Source organism: Pelodiscus sinensis, chromosome 9 (genome assembly GCF_052426305.1).
Source record: "Pelodiscus sinensis isolate ZL-2025 chromosome 9, ASM5242630v1, whole genome shotgun sequence".
In the NCBI taxonomy this organism is placed as follows: domain Eukaryota; kingdom Metazoa; phylum Chordata; order Testudines; family Trionychidae; genus Pelodiscus; species Pelodiscus sinensis.
The window spans coordinates 55,114,502-55,131,824 of record NC_143060.1 but is presented as its reverse complement, the minus strand read 5'-3'; the positions used below and the strand labels follow the sequence as shown (position 1 = coordinate 55,131,824).

The 17,323-nt window shown below is 42.8% G+C and overlaps 1 long non-coding RNA gene across 1 annotated transcript in view; it reads left to right on the top strand.

The window, feature by feature from the left end:
- The first annotated feature begins 2,084 nt into the window (after positions 1 to 2,084).
- LOC112544862 (uncharacterized) overlaps positions 2,085 to 17,323 on the top strand; it is a 42,418-nt gene continuing 27,179 nt past the window's right edge. Inside the window, exons 1-2 of the long non-coding RNA XR_012906129.2 lie at positions 2,085 to 2,159; positions 11,282 to 11,425. This is a non-coding gene — a long non-coding RNA (uncharacterized LOC112544862). The remainder of the gene's footprint in view (positions 2,160 to 11,281; positions 11,426 to 17,323) is intronic.

Sequence of the window (17,323 nt, the reverse complement as noted above, 5' to 3'; positions counted from 1 at the left end):
GATACCACAGTTCTAACAGAAGTTATGGGAATGATACCTTATCCATCTTTATGCAGGATGTCAGACTAGATGAACCCAATGGTACATCCAGTAGCCTGAGAAATTCACACACACCCCTGGGTGCCTCTGGGAGTCAATGCTTCCCCACTCGCAAGCACAGAGTCTGAGCATAAAAAAGAAACTTTTAATGAAAGAGGGAAAGAAGTAACGTGTCATTAATTTGGGAAAACACCACATACAGAGTTCATAACCAAACCATGAGTGAACATCCCAGCTCAAGCAAGTTGGGAAATGTTCTTTGCCTCTCAGGCTTACAAGTCCTGCTCCATTCATGTTCCAACCCTTCTCTGCACCCGTCACAGTTGCTGCCCTTGGTCATGGCAGACTAGAGTTCAAAGGTGACCCGGGGGGGGCGGAGGGGAGGGATGCATCTCACCCAATGTGTTGGTCACTTGCCATCCACCTGCTCGCTGCTCTCCAGTGCTACGTTGCCAGCCACCTGCTGGCCACTCGCTGTTGATCCTTCCATCTGCCCTCCCTGACCGCCTGCTAGTCACGCCTTTGGCTGCCTGCTGCACCCGTGATGGATATGGCACTAGACCAAACCTAGTGATTTCAGCTCTATGTGATGTCAGTTTCTCAGTGATTTCAGCTCTTGACCTGCAATGCAGGCCAGCCAAAAAGATTCCAGCATGCCTTGGAATATTTAAAAAAAAATAATAAAGAGGCTTCTTATGGAGTCTGTTTTAGTTCTATTATTAGAACAGTAGGGGAAGAGAAACAGGTTGAACTAGTCTTACAGCTCACAACTGGAGGGCATGTAGCCTGCTGATTCAGAGCTATTCCCTTCCCCCCAGTTGACTTCACTGAGTCAGGAAGGGAAACCCTGGTCCATCTGAGATTCTTTACAATGACAGTGTCTCTCCTGCAAGCCCTTGTGTCATATTTTACAATTCCTACATATAGGGTTAACATGATTTGTGACTCCACAACGGCCAAATGAGTTACAATACACCACATTCCATTCTAACAATTGACTGTCTATTAGATCTATAGCACTGATTGAACTGTATTTACATAACTACCCCCAGGATTCCTTTCTCATTACAGCTGACTGTACTGGATGCATTGATTCAGATCTTGCTTACATATAAATAAAATGTACAATCATAAGTTGTAATGCCAGGGATAGGCTTGCTTAGAGAACTACTTATACATTTAAGACTAGTCTAGACAAAATGTAAATAATGCAATATTTAAAAATCTAAATATTCAAAACTACAGGAAATAGTCATTTTGGAAACATATTATTCAAGATTAGATTGTTCAGCACTGAGGGGAAAAGTTTTCAAAACTATTAAAACTATAGTAATGTCCTTTTAATTCTGTCATATTGCTTCTAAGGCAGTAAGGGGGCATATCATCAGTATCTACTATAGCTCTTTAAATGCTTCAACATGAAGTGTTTTTTATATATTTTACTTTTTTAAACAACCAAGTGACTTTTCAGAGTATTGTAGTAGATACATCTATTCCTTAATTTTAAAGTCCCATAAAGGCTCTTTTGATTGTGTGGATTTAGACGAGAACTAAACATAGCTCTCGTCAGGTGAAGATAAAGCTACAGTATTATGTCAAAAGGCATACTCTACAAGAAATTCTAACTTGAGAATTTGTTCGGAAGCCAAAGACTCAAATTCCTCTCCACCTTTTTTCCTTTTGGTTTTTGATAAGTCATTGTCAGTTTAATATCAAATTGAGCAGAAATATTTTCCCCACAGGACCAGCTACTGTTTAAGGAAAGCTTACTTGTGCAAACATTTTGTGGTGGAGGGCAATATGAATTAGTCATTCTGACAGGAAGGTGTGAATTATTCAGAACAAATTAACATTATGTTTTCATTTTATGTGGGATATAGTCAAACAGACTTTTGCTAGTTAAACTGATGTATATGTGCATATACAGTCACACACATGCCTACCCTAGGCATAATCCCAGAAATCATAAGTACACTCACAACATTCTCTGAGCTGTTCAGCTTTCATCATTTTCAAATGCTAAAAGCTTTTCTATTTCTTGTTGGCAGAGAAATTGCTGAAACTAGCACTACTTGCAAGATAAGCTCAATAAATTGGTGCCATCACAGGGCTATTTTCATGTAAGTACAGAGGGTACTTTTTTTCCTTTTTTTGTTACTAAAATTCAATTAGACTATAATCAGACTTCATTTTGCAAAGAAAGTGACTATTTCTGATTGGATTTCTGCTCTGAGTGATTCAATTAGTGCTCACAAATATATTTATTTGCGAAGGTTAAGTAACACAAACTGGAAATTAGTATATAATGGCACATTGCTCTTGACAGCCCACACAATGATGCAAAAAACCCCCAAAAAAACAAAAAACAAAAACTACCAATATCTACTGCCAAAAACTTGATGAAGTTAAATGAAGAAAAATTATCCAGTACTAAAGCTTATGAAAGGATCACAATATTAAGTAGGTGATGTGTTGTGGATTACATAGATAACTATCATATGAAAGATCTGAGATCTAAGTACAGTGTCTAAAATTCCATCACTGATGCATTAAGTATGCTTCATTTTTATATTACTGACAACAGTCCAAATCCTACTTTCCTTGCTCATATGATGACAAGGCATTGTATTTAATGGGACTGTCTCATGTATCAGATAAAATATTTTTTCACATATTTGGTTGTTCTAGTTAAACAGGTTCTTATTCTTAAGGATTTTTTAAAGGGACAGTCCCATATTTAAACTATCCTGCAGGTGTCCTGACTTTTTCTTAAAAATTGACAAATTGTCCCATATTTTCTGCCTTCCCCTATCAGTAATTGGGTATTGGCAGGTGCTACCGCTGGCCTTATCCCTGCTCACCAGCCGGTCCATTGGCTAACACAATGGATAGGACAGAAGTCTGGTTATGGGGTGAAGATGCAGCATGTGGAGCTGGACACTTCCTTTGCTGGTCTATTAGCACAGCCCTTCCTGTGTGACATCTCTCGGCCAGCAGGGTCCTGCCCCCCATCCCATTTCCAGCAGGCACTACCTGTGAACTACTGTGATTGTTGCATGTGAGCAGCTGGTCACATGTTGCCTCTGCTACCCACCCATTGGCCCTTTACGTGCTTTCCCTCTCACTCTCCTCTCTCTGCTTTGTCCCTTACCCCTACCCCGCTGTTCTTTCATAGCCCTCCCTTCCTCCCAGGGTACATCCTGCTCCCAGTGTTATGCAGAGAACCAGCCCCTAGTCGGAGTGCTGTGCTCTTCAGCAGCCTGAGCAGCAGGCTCCTTCTTCCCCGCCAGAGTCTGGCTGGGCCAGTGCTCTGGGAAAGCCCAGGGCCCTGTGGTCTGGGGGGCTGTCCAGGAAGAACCAAGCCTTCCATGTGCCAAAACCCTGCACATTCCTGGCATGGGGAAATGTCTCCATCCTCAGCTAAGCTCTAGAGAGTTGGGGGGAATAAATTCCAGCCTGGTGATGCCCCTAATATGCAAGGTGCTAAGGCAGGGGCTTAGCACCCTTTCCGTATACATACATCCCCAGTACTAAATCCTCACCCAGGGAGCATAGGGCTGCTTTGTCCCCTATAGCTAAGATAAATGGCCATATCATTATATTTTTGATGACCTGATAGGGTGCTGAGCATTTTTATGAAATAAGGATGCTTAGGGTTTGTGCACATACTTGTGTATGGCAAGCTGGCATGTAAATTTACCCAATCTTATCCTGATGTGCATTTTGTCCACATGGATCCTAAAAGTTACATAGCACACCTTGATCTACCTCCTTTTGAAGAGGACAGGCTCTTACACTGGCACCTAAATTCAGGTTCCTCTTGAAAATATTTTCCATTGGGTAACATTTATCAAAATGTTCCTCTGACCTCCCATTATCTACAATTAAACTATCTAGTGACTTCATTACACTCAGCATGAGTAAGGTGTGCGCTAATGGTCCCTAAATTAGGCTTCTGATGTCTGCTAAATTTGAGTTACAATCTAAGGGGCCCAATTTATTGTCAACAGAGGAAATCTTTGTGATCTTCATGTACAAATATTGTCTAATAGCTACACCTTTCCTTGGTCAATAAAGCAGCTTTCAGTTATGTGTGAGGTTTTGTTTATCACTTAATTGATAAGAACATAAGAACATAAGAACGGCTGTACTAGGTCAGACCAAAGGTCCATCTAGCCCAGTATCCTGTCTACCGACAGTGGCCAGCACCAGGTACCCCAGAGAGGGTTGACCGAAGACAATGATCAAGCGATTTGTCTCCTGCCATCCCTCTCCAGCCTCTGACAAACAGAGGGCAAGGACACCATTTTATCCCCTGGCTAATAGCCTTTTATGGACCTAACCTCCATGAATTTATCCAGCTTCTCTTTAAACTCTATTATAGTCCTAAACTTGCTCAACATTCACAACAATGTCTCTGCATAAGAACGGCCATACTGGGTCAGACCAAAGGTCCATCTATCCCAGTATCCTGTCTTCTGACATGGTTAATGCTAGATGCCCCAGAGGGAGTGAACAGAAAAAGGTAATCAAGTGATCCCTCTCCTGTTACCCATTTCCAATCTCTGACAAACAGAGACTAAGGACACCATTCCTACCCATCCTGGCTAATAAATATTGATGGACATGAATATTATCTCCATGAATTTATCTAGTGCATTGATTTTAAGTGCTGATGAATTTCATAGGCCCACTGAATTAATACTGTCGGTCTTTATTCAATATCATAATTGCTCAGAGAAATGTAGTAATACAAAACTTTAATATCAGTAATAACCTGCTTGTTTTTTCATGTTTAAAAAAAACCCAGGTGCCACAGATGTCTTTTAGTAAATTTCACATATATATCCCGACTACAGTCATTTAACATGAGAACTCTTAATAAAGTGGTCAATACGGCTATATCTATACAGCAGCATTATTTTGGAATAACTAACGTTATTCCAAAATACCATATTCTGTTTCTACACTACAGGCAGTCATTTCGACATAATGTAGAAATAATGTCAAGTTGGTGGATTTCTTACTCCCACTCCTGTAACCCTCATTGTACGAGGAGTAAGGGAAGTCAGAGGAAGAGTGCACTCTCTCAGGGTATGTCTACGCTACAACGTTAATTTGAACTAACTTAGTTCAAATTAGTTAATTCGAACTAAGCTAATTCGAACTAACGCATCCAGACTAAAAAACTAGTTCGAATTAGCGTGTCCACATTAAGTGGACCCTGAACTGCAGTTAAGGATGGCCGGAAGCAGTGCCGGCAGGGCATCAGATGAGGACTTGGAGTGTGGAGCTGCTGCCTCAGGCTAGCTGAGGGCTGTGCTTAAAGGGTCCCGATCCCCACCCCGGACAGACAGTTCTCAGGGGTTCCCCGCTTGCAAAGCAGTCCTGGCTTGGAGTGCCCGAACTACCCACACTGGGCACATCACAGCACTCAGCCATCAGCCCGGCTGCACTTTCCGCAGGCTGCCATCTGGGGAGAGGGGGCAATTGGGGGGCTGCAGGAGAGCTTCCACCCCCAGAAGCCTGCAGAGCCAGCCCAGTCCTCCCCATTGGGGGCTTGTGCCCCATTCCTCCCTCGCCTCCTTCCACTTACCCTTCCCTAGCCCCTCTTCTTGATGTACAAAATAAAGATAACGTGTCTTCCAAAATGGAATCTGTCTTTATTGAACAAAACTGGGGGAGACTGGGAAAAGGAGGTGGGAGAGGGGAAGAGAGAGGCTGGGAGAGGGGAGGGCAACTAAAATAATCAGGGGTTGGGAACAGGTCCCATATGAAGAGAGGCTAAAGAGACTGGGACTTTTCAGCTTAGAAAAGAGGAGACGGAGGGCGGACAGGATAGAGGTCTCTAAAAGCAGGAGTTGGGTGTAGAAGGTGCATACAGAAAAGTGCTTCATTAGTTCCCATAAAGAAGGACTAGAGGACACCAAAGGAAAAGAATGGGTAGCAGGCTTCAAACTAGTAACAAAAAGTTGTTCTTCACAAAGCAAAGAGTCAACCTGTGGAACTCCTTGCTGCAGGAGTCTGTGAAGGCTAGAACTAGAACAGAGTTTAAAGGGAAGTGAGATCAAGTCATGGAGGTTGGGTCCATGGAGTGGTATTATCCAGGGGGTAGGAGTGGTGTCCCTGGCCAAGGTTTGTGGAAGGCTGGAGAGGGATGGAATGAGACAAATGGCTTGGTCACTGTCTTCGGTCCATCCCCTCCAGGGTCCCTAGGGTTGGCCACTGTCGGCAGACAGGCTACTAGGCTAGATGGACCTTTGGTCTGACCCAGGACGGACATTGTAAGCTCAGGGCTCACGGTCGGGGGTCTCAGTGGACCCCCTTGATTCTCTTGCACACCTGCTCCTGGGTGGCCAGGCTGGCAGCTCTCCTGCCCTAGCCGGCCGCTTTCCTGTGCCTAGTGCAGAGATCGTGGATGAGGTCCACGATGTCTGCACTAGCCCAGGCGGGTGCCCGCCTCTTGTGGTCCCGGGCAAGCTCCCGGGAGCCGCCAGCCTGGTCCCAGGAAGAGGGGGAGGGCTGGGGGGCATCGGGTGGGTGGCTCTATCCGTGCCAGGTGCAGGGTCTGCTGGCTGGGTGCTGGCAGGCTTGCACCTGACACGGGCACCATAGCCAGCCCGTGCCCCTTTAAGGGGTCCGGGGCCAGGAGGGGGGCAGACGAGTTTTCCTGGTGTTGGCTAGAGTGGCCACCAGGGAAACCTGCGGAGGGCTAGCCTCCCACTAGTTCGAATTAAGGGGCTACACAGCCCTAATTCAAACTAGCTAGTTCAAACTAGGCTTAATTCTCGCAAAATGAGGTTTTCCTAATTCGAACTAAGCGCTCCGCTAGTTCGATTTAAATTCGAACTAGCGGAGCGCTAGTGTAGCGCCTATTAAAGTTAATTCGAACTAACATCTGTTAATTCAAATTAACTTTGTAGTGTAGACATACCCTCAGACTTCTTGCTGTGTAGTCAGCGCCAAAAGCTAAAACAAGCTATTTCGACTTAAGGTAAGCAGCTGACATAGCTCAAGTTGCGTAGCCCAGCTGTGTAGATGTGTCCTATGAAAAGAAATTGCTTCTGTGTTATCCTTAAAGTTTTTAAAATTAACTTCTATCTTTCATCCTGCCTCAGTTTCATCTTATTTTCAATATTTTGTGCATTGTGTGGATTAGACCTTTCTACTGCCTTTCCTCTTACTCTATAATATGTATAGATACAGCTATGTATATTTATTTTAGTTGCATACATTGTTGCTGGGTTATCTTCCTGTTTTCCTAAAAATGGATCTGTCATGTGAGAAACAATATATGTAGAGAAATGCCTTTTGTGAAGTGCTGAGCAAATTCTCAGTCTAATTCTAAACTGGTATTAAAACAGGGTAGCATCACTGCACTGAAGTTGCATCAATTTACTTCCACAGAGAATCTAGCTTCTAGGTAGGACATGTAGCCCATGCTTCCTCCTAATGTGCTTGGACTCAAAGTTCTATCTCTGGAGGCTGATTCTTTTTAACAGCTTCCGAATTCCATAGAAGTGCTGAACCCCCACATTTTTTGTGGTTGGGGTTACGATGCTTAGAATCACTGAAATTCAGGGCCTGTATTTGAATCAGAAATGGTTATTACCTTTTATACTATCACTTCTTGTCATACTTTTCCTTTATTCTGTTCTCAAATGCATTGATTCCACCTGCCTCATAGTACTGATATTCCTTGTTCACAATTTTTAATTATACCATTATTAATCTAGAATAATTTATTGGATCTTTACAGGACTGTCAATGTACTGTCACAGAATTCTCATTGCTGTTTAGTACCAATTCCCATTGCCTTTATGAAATGTGTCTGAGGTGCTCTGTGACTGATTTCATCTCATCAAGTACTGGATTTATAGTTTGATGAGCTAGTTAAATCACAAAGAACAGAAATGGAGAGAGAATGCATATTTAGGTCTCCTTTTCTTCTGATTTTTAAGCAGCACAAGGTGGGCCCTTAATATTTGGCAAATGGTATTTGCTCTTGTATAGCTTACAAAGAAGTGTTAGTGAATGTTTTATTTTGTTAACTATATAGTTTCCTAGACACACACACTTGGCGTCTTTAGTTATTATAATTTTCACTTGGATTTCTCTTGTGACAAACCAAGTGTACTATTCTCTTTGAATGTTTTACTTCCTTCCAGCAACTGGTTTCTTCCCTCACATTGAGCTTTAAGAATTATCCCTCTGCTTTAGCTTCTTTCTGACTTCACAAAAAAAGATTCCTCTTCACTTTTTGCCCACTCCTGTCCTTTCAGCCTTCAGAGTTTGTGTTTTTCCCTTTACATTTCTCTAAAACTATAAATAGGGATGTTAAATTTCAAGTAATTGACTAATCAAATAGTTGATGCCCTAGGGCTTGTTGATACACTTCAAAGGTGAAAGTACTGTGGGTAGCACAGGGCCAGCTGGGCAGTCTTCCACTGGCCCCATGCTCTCCATGGTGTTTCAAAGCGGCAGCGCCACGTGGAGCCTGGGGTCAGGTGGGAACTCTCCCACTGATCCCAGGCTCCATGTGGTGCTGCTGCTTTGAAATTCTGTGGGGAGCCCAGCATCAGGCTCCACACAATGTTTCAAATTAGCAGCACTGCACAGAGCCCAGGATCAGTGGGAGAGTCTTGGGCTCAAAGTGACAGTGCCATGTGGAGCCAGAGGTTTGGTCCCAGGCTACACATGGTGCTGGTTCTTTGAAGTGCCTCCTTCATCTTCCCTCCCCCCTTGCTGACTCTGATAGAGGCAGTAAGGTGGGGAAGCAACTAGTCAACTTGACTATCCGATAAGCATTTGCTTCAGACTTCAAAGAGAAACTGCTAAGCTACAGTTCATCTTCAAGTTTGACACAATCAACTCAGGATTAAACAAAGAGCCTGCGTCTAGACTGGCAAGTTTTTCTGCAAAATCATCTGCTTTTGTGGAAAAACTTGCCAGCTGTCTACACCGGCCGCTTGAATTTCCGCAAAAGCACTGACGAGCTCATGTAAGATTGTCAGTGCTTTTGCGGAAATACTATGCTGCTCCCGTTCAGGCAAAAGTCTTTTTCCGAAAAACTTTTGCACAAAAGGGCCAGTGTAGACAGCAGTGATTTGTTTTCCGCAAAAAAGCCCCGATCGCGAAAATGGTGATTGGGGCTTTTTTGTGGACAAGCGCGTCTAGATTGGCCATGGATGCTTTTCTGCAAAAAGTGCTTTTGTAGAAAAGCGTCCTGCCAATCTAGACGCGCTTTTCTGAAAATGCTTTTAACAGAAAACTTTTCCGTTAATAGCATTTCCGGAAAGTCATGCCAGTGTAGACGTAGACAGAGTGTGAATGGCTAGCTAACTACAAAAGCAGCTTCTCCTCTCGTGGAATTCACACCTCCAGATCAGCTACTAGAAGTGGTCCTCATTCTCCTTGATTGGATCCACCTCGTCATCTCCAGCCTAATTCTGGCCTGCATGTTTATACCTGCCTCTGGAAATTTCCACTACATGCATCTGACGAAGTGGGTCTTTGCCCATGAAAACTTATGCTCCAATACTTCGGTTAGTCTATAAGGTGCCATAGGACTCCTTGCTGTTTTTTCTTACTAGATGCTTTTATTATTGTTTACATTTCTCACTTATCTATAACTGAAAGTAATTTTCATTACCTATGTGAATTGTTAGTTAATGAATATTGGCCTGGATCATCTTCAGCAGAAATTAACAAAGTAAACTTTAACTCAGTGGGAGAGGGATTGTGATCCCTTGTTTTTATTATTAGAAATAGGCTATGCTTAATGATTTAATTGACACTCTTACTCTGCTTAATCTATGCATGTATACTATACCCTTCCTGTAATGGACTGTTCTGTGGGACTGTGTGGGCTCGTCTACACTGGCCCCTTTTCCGGAAGGGGCATGTTAATTTCAGAGGTCGTAATAGGGAAATCCGCGGGGGATTTAAATATCCCCCGCGGCATTTAAATAAAAATGTCCGCCGCTTTTTTCCGGCTTTTAGAAAAGCCGGAAAAGAGCGTCTACACTGGCCCCGATCCTCTGGGAAAAAAGCCCTTTTCTGGAGGATCTTATTCCTACTTTGAAGTAGGAATAAGATCCTCCAGAAAAAGGCTTTTTTTCCGGAGGATCGGGGCCAGTGTAGACGCTCTTTTCCGGCTTTTCTAAAAGCCGGAAAAAAGCGGCGGACATTTTTATTTAAATGCCGCGGGGGATATTTAAATCCCCCGCGGATTTCCCTATTACGACCTCTGAAATTAACATGCCCCTTCCGGAAAAGGGGCCAGTGTAGACGTAGCCTATAGGTGTTATGTAAGGATATATTTACATTGCAGCTACCATCTATGCTTGGAGATTGGACTGTGATTTTCCAGCTCATGTAGACATACTCATGCAAGCTGTCCTTTTTAGTAATGACAACTAGAGCACGTCTTCTGAGTTTGGATCACTCCCTTAGCTTCAAGTGCAGATGTAGCCAATAAGGGCAGGTGTCTAATCAGCATTGGTAATAACAATGGTGAAGACATGGCAATGCAGACTTCATCATGCCCTAACAAGCCCACTCTGGAGTCTACTTATGTATGGAAGTTGATAAGTGTCACTGAAGCCCATGCCATCATGTCTTCACTACAAGTATGACTGTGATGTTTAGTCTAAGGCTAGCATGGCTATATCTCCTCTGCTACATCCCTGTTTTACTAAGGCATACCCTACGAGCCTGATCCAGTGAGATATTAATCTTTATGTACTCCTATGACTTCAATGGGATCTGAGTTCTTGGCTTACTTATCGTATTATACATTAGTCCCTAGATAATATAATCAACAACTGTAAACAGTCCATCGTGGGAGGAACTAGTGTGTTGAACATAGAATAGTAATTGATTTATTTAAAACGTTGGAACCATCACATGAATGCTGATGTAGTCATAGGTCTGTATTATGCAGGAAATCAGAATAGATTACCATAATGGACATTTCTGGCCATAACATTAATACAGGAATCAGCACTGACCATTTCAAATATTAAATTAGAATCACACAACTCATAAAAAAGGCATTTTTAAAAAGTGAATTCTATCTGTATTTTGTCTCAAAGCATCAGGATGTGGTTTGCTCACATTTTCAGGTTTTCCCCCAGCAACCATAAGGGCTAGAAACTTTAGAAACAGTAATTACTACTTTATAATACAACCTAAATTCACTGATGGATTCATGGATCTGAAATCCTGTTTGTTCTTGAAGCTTTTGTAGCATGAAATGGACGATTTTTGGTTGGTGACTCTTCTGCTGCTACTATAAACAAAGAAGCCAGTTCCAAGAGGAATGATGCTTCTGGGCCTTGTAACAGGGAATTGCAGAAGGCAGTAATACCAAGAATCAGGAAAGGTAGGTCTCTGAAGCAACAACAAAACTCTAATCTTTCTCTGGTGAAATTATAGACTTATACTCTGTGTTACAGTAAACAGGTCCCTAGCAGAAATATTTAAAGAAATTCTAGCTAGCAAGATTCCAAACCTAAGAGATTGCAGGCATCTGTCAGGAATGCATCAGAGAAAAAGTCACTGAAATGTAACTGAACATAGTTGTATGGAAACTGTCTATATGCACCAGACCAGTGTTTCTGAAAGCGTTCTGTGGAATCACTCAGGAACACATTAACTGGCCACCCGGTTTGTTTGTTTATTGGTGCCGCAGCCACGGAGCCTCACATTTTCCATTGGCTCCGTTTCATCCTTTGCAGCTGAGGGTAGCCGCGGGAAGGAGTGTGGTCCGGGCCACCATTTCCCGTGGCTCCCCTTGGCTGTAAAGGATGAAACAGAGCCAATGGGAGCTGTGAGGCTCCGTGGCCGTGGTGCCGGTAAATAAACAAACTGGGGTGACAAGTTAATGTGTTTCTGAGAGTGATTCCGCAGAGTGAAACACTGCACTAGACCATTCAGCTACTTTCCATAATTGGGCCAAAGTCCTCACTGTACCATTCACCTTTCATATTTCTTGCACAAAACAGCGCAGTATAGACATAGCTTTAGGGGGTTGGAGCACATGACTTCTGAGAAGTCCAGGCTCATAGTTTGTAACCCTAAAATTTTGGAGCTTTTTTTCTGTTATCTTGAAAATAGAAGAAATATAAATTGAAATCTGGGTCAAAATGTTTTTGTAAATAAGGCATTTCAATGCCATTTTGAGTTTTTTATTCTACTTTGTGACTTTGAACATACAAAACTCTCATTTTTTTCCCCAATGGAAAAGTGAAACACATACAAATCCAAGTTTAAGACTTCCTTTCTAATAAAGAATTAGACTTTTATTTCATACATAATCTCTTAAATTTCTATTTAGTATTGAGTAAATAATTCACAGTGAATGACTTATTTCAATTTCTCATAATTTTCTCTTTACGAAGGATTAGTGAGTAGGTTAAGACTTTTATTTGCTATTCAAAATTATTCAATGTATTGTGTGCACAAAATTCTGAGCCTATGAATTGTGGGTAAGAAGTTAACTCTAGACTCTACATACTAAAGATCAGAGATGTTGTTTTGAACATGGCATATCTGTGCCCTGGTGGATGAACATAAGTCTTAGAGTTTTTAACTTGGCAACCTAATTCTAACTTGCAAATTCAAAATTCACTTTCCATTACTGAAAGTGACACTAAGGGGAACAAAAATTATCAATACAAACTTGTTTTCATGGCGATCATAAAAATGGCAGAAATTTGTTTAGTTCTATTATCTGCAATGGGAGTTCATCAGAATATGGGAAGATGACAACCCGAGGGGGAATTCAGGATGCATCCAGTTCAAAATAATGGAATTGTTCTTAGTTTTATTCCCAGAATAACATTATAATCTTATCATGATTCTTTATTGCAACTGTAAGGCAGTAACCTACTCTGGAACATTCATTCTAATTAACTGATTTGGTAGGTTCCACTATTTTACTATTAAGTGCTATCCAGTTTGTTATAGTACAAATCACAGAGTAGGGGATACTTGGGGATGTGTCAAGACTTGCGTGTTGGCAGGGAAAAGGCAGGAATTGATTGAAGATGACTGGAACATCCCCTAATGTGAAGGCAATGAAGGAGCAAAAAGAAGGATCCAAAGAATGCATGACATACATGGTCTGAACAATGGACAAGTGGCTACATTTTGGATCAAATGGAGAGGGCAATAGAGGTATTGGTTGATGGTTTAAAAGAGCACATGGTGGGATATGTTATTACAAGGTGAAACAAAAAACAGGACTATGTAGCACTTTAAAGACTAACAAGATGGTTTATTAGGTGATGAGCTTTCGTGGGCCAGACCCACTTCCTCGGATCAAATAGTGGAAGAAAATAGTCACAACCATATATACCAAAGGATACAATTAAAAAAATGAACATGTGAAAAGGACAAATCAAATTTCAGAACAGAAGGGAGATGGGGGGAGGTAAATGTCTGTGAGCTAATGATATTAGAGGTGATAATTGGGGAAGCTATCTTTGTAATGGGTAAGATAATTAGAGTCTTTATTCAAACTTAGGCGTAAAGTGTCGAATTTAAGCATGAATGACAGTTCAGAGGATTCTCTTTCAAGTGTAGTCTTAAAAGGCCTTTGAAGCAGGATGTAGGTAATCAAGTCGTTGAAACAATGTCCTTTCTGGTTGAAATGGCAAGAAACTGTTTTTTCTTTGTGATCCTGTCTAATATCTGTTTTGTGGGCATTGATCCTTTGGTGAAGTGTCTGAGATGTTTGTCCAAAGTACATAGCAGACAGACACTTTCGGCACATAATAGCATAAATTATATTTCTGGATGCGCAGGAATATATGTTCTTGATCTTATAACTCACTTGGTTAGGTCCAATAATAGTATCAGCAGAGTGTTCCCTGCCAACACCCAAGTCTTGACACATCTCCAAGTATCCCCTACTCTGTGTTTTGTACTATAACAAACTGGATAGCACTTAATAGTAAAGCTAGCAACGGGGTTTGTTGCAAGGGAAAGTACCAGGGTTGGTATTAGTGTGGTATGTCCTGTGGTTGTTGGTAAGAATCATCTTGTGGTTAGGTGGTTGTCTATAGGAGACTATGGAGTTTAGTATCCTGTTCCAGTATAGGCTGTAGTTTATTGATAATGTGTTGGACAGGTTTAAGTTGGGGGCTGTAGGTGATGACAAGTGGTGTTCTATTGTTGGTTTTCTTGGGTCTGTCTTGAAGTAGATGGTTTCTAGGTATTCGTCTGGCTCTTTCAATTTGCTTTTTTATTTCTCCAGGTGGGTAGTTGAGGATTATAAATGCTTGGTAGAGATCCTGAAGTTTCTGGTCTCTGTCAGTGGGATTAGAGCAGATGCGGTTGTATTGAAGGGCTTGGCTATAGATGATGGATCGTATGGTGTGTTCTGGATGGGAGCTGGAAGTGTGTAGGTAACTGTATGAGTCAGTGGGTTTTCTGTAGAGAGTGGTGTCTAATTTTCCATTGCTGATTTGTACTGTGGTGTCCAGGAAATGGATCTCCCGTGTAGAGTGGTCCAGGCTGAGATTGATGGTGGGGTGTAGGTTGTTAAAATCTCTGTGGAATGTCTCCAGTGTTTCTTGGCCATGCGTCCAGATCATAAAGATGTCATTGATGTAGTGTAAGTAGAGAAGGAGTTAAAGGGGACGGGAGTTGAGGAAACGTTGTTCTAGGTAAGCCATAAAGATATTAGCATACTGTGGGGCCATGCAGGTACCCATGACTGAGCTGCTGATCTGGAGGTATAAGTTGTTCTCAAACTGGAAATAATTGTGGGTGAGAACAAAGTTACATAGGTCTGCTATCAGATTGGCAGTGGTGTCCTCTGAGATAGTGTTTCTGATTGCTTGTAATCCATCTTCATATAGGATCGATGAGGTTATCAATGTTTTGTAGTTTTCTTAGGAAGTCAGTAGTATCTCGGAGATAGCTGGGTGTGTTGGTTGCGTAGGGTTTGAGAAGAGAGTCTACATAGCTGGATAAAGCAGTAGTGAGTGTGCCGATACCAGAGATGATGGGACGTCCGGGGTGTCGGGGGACGTCCGGGGTGTCCAGGCTTATGGATTTTGGGAAGCAGATAATCCTGGTCAGGGGTCAGAAGGTGTTTCTGTGTGGATTTGTTCCCAAGTAGCTGTAGGGAGGCTTTTAAGGAGACAGTGTAGTTTCTTTTGGCATTCCGAGGTGGGATCAGAGGAGAGAGGTTTGTAAAATTTGGCGTTGGAGAGTTATCTGGTTGCCTCCTGGTTATAATCGGCCTTATCCATAATGACTCTTCTGCTGGATTGAGTTTATAGCTGGAGAGGTTAACAATAGTATCTGGTGGGTTGAGGTAGTTGCTGTTGTAGCCTATGGTGTGGAGCAGTTTAGAAAATATATTGCCTTTTCTTTGTTGTAGGGAAGAGAAGTGTGTTTAGTAGATTTCTTGTCCTGTGGAACAAAAGTCTTGCAAGGTGTTAGTCAGTGTGGATGTTTGTCTTGAGATCAAGTATCAGAGGGGTAGCCGTGTTAAGACATGCATCTGACGAAGTGGGTCTTTGCCCACAAAAGCTTATGCTCCTACACTTCAGTTAGTCTATAAGGTGCCACAGGACTCCTCGCCGCTTTTGTCTTGAGATGAGACTCTCTAAGTTAGAAATGCCATTCTTGGGCTACGTCTACACTGGCCCCTTTTCCGGAAGGGGCATGTAAATTTCAGCAGTCGTCGTAGGGAAATCCGCGGGGGATTTAAATATCCCCCGCGGCATTTAAATAAAAATGTCCGCCGCTTTTTTCCGGCTTTTAAAAAAGCCGGAAAAGAGCGTCTAGACTGGCCCCGATCCTCCGGAAAACTGCCCTTTTCCGGAGGCTCTTATTCCTACTTTGAAGTAGGAATAAGAGCCTCCGGAAAAGGGCACTTTTTCCGGAGGATCGGGGCCAGTCTAGACGCTCTTTTCCGGCTTTTTTAAAAGCCGGAAAAAAGCGGCGGACATTTTTATTTAAATGCCGCGGGGGATATTTAAATCCCCCGCGGATTTCCCTACGACGACTAGTGAAATTTACATGCCCCTTCCGGAAAAGGGGCCAGTGTAGACGTAGCCTTGATGTTTTTCTGTTTCTTGTATAAAATACTTATCAGCTGGTTCCTTAAATACTGATAAGTATAAATACTGATAAGTATAAATACTGATAAGTATAAATACTTGTATATTTACTGCATGCCTATATTTCCTATAATTGAATTAAATTGAATTAACAGTAAAATTAGCAGCAGGAGTTACATTGGCCTCAATTGATTTAGGCCAGGTCTACACTACAGACATCTTCCAACATAGCTACATCTGCAGATCTAGGTATGAAGAAGTGTGAACTCTGGGGAGGGGGGTATCTAGACTACAGGGTTTTTTCCGAAAAAAGTGGCCTTTTTTCGAAAAAACGTCACCTGCGTCTAGACTGCTGCTGTTTTCTTTTGAAATTAAATTGAAAGAACGCTGCAGTTTTTTCGACCATGGAAAATCTAATTTTATGAGGAATAACGCCTTTTTTTGAAAGTGCTCTTTTGAAAAACGGTGCTATTGAACACGAACAGGGCTTTTTCGAAAGAGAAAATCCAGACTGCCTGGGTCATCTCTTTCGAAAAAGCGGCTTGCTTTTTCGAAAGAAGTGGTTGCAGTCTAGATGCTCTCTTTTGAAAGAGGCTTTTTCAAAAGATTCTTTCAAAAAAGCCTCTTTTGAAAGATGCTTGTAGTCTAGACCCGTGGACACCAACGAGACGATCGCGATCGACCAGTTGATAGCAGGGTGATCCAGGCACCTCATTTCCTCCCACTCCCAAGAAGCCCTACTACCTACATCCAGCGACAATGAAGGTAGGGGCAGCTCCCACGGGGTGGATGGAAGTTCTGCATCTGCGCTTCACTTCCGGGGGTTCCGGAAATGTACTGGCTGCTTCCTTGCCCCAGGTCTGTGGCATGCTGGGAACTTACCGGATGAGTCCTGACAACCATGCACTGGGACTTCCCTTCTCTGTGGGAGGGAGGAGTTGGGCCCTGAGGGGGCGTACAACAGGAGCATCCCTGCTCCATGGGAGGAGGGAGTCGGACCCGGACTATGCATGCAACATGGCTTCCCTCCTCTGGGCGGGGGGAATCCTGAGAGGAGGCGGGTGCAGGAGACTCTCTGCCCCCACTGGCACCCTGTCCTCTGCCACAGAACCCTGTCCCCTGCTCTCCTGGCACCCTGTTCCCTCTCCCCTGCCCCCAGCCACAAAACCCTGCCCCCACTTGCACCCTGCTCCTGCACCTGC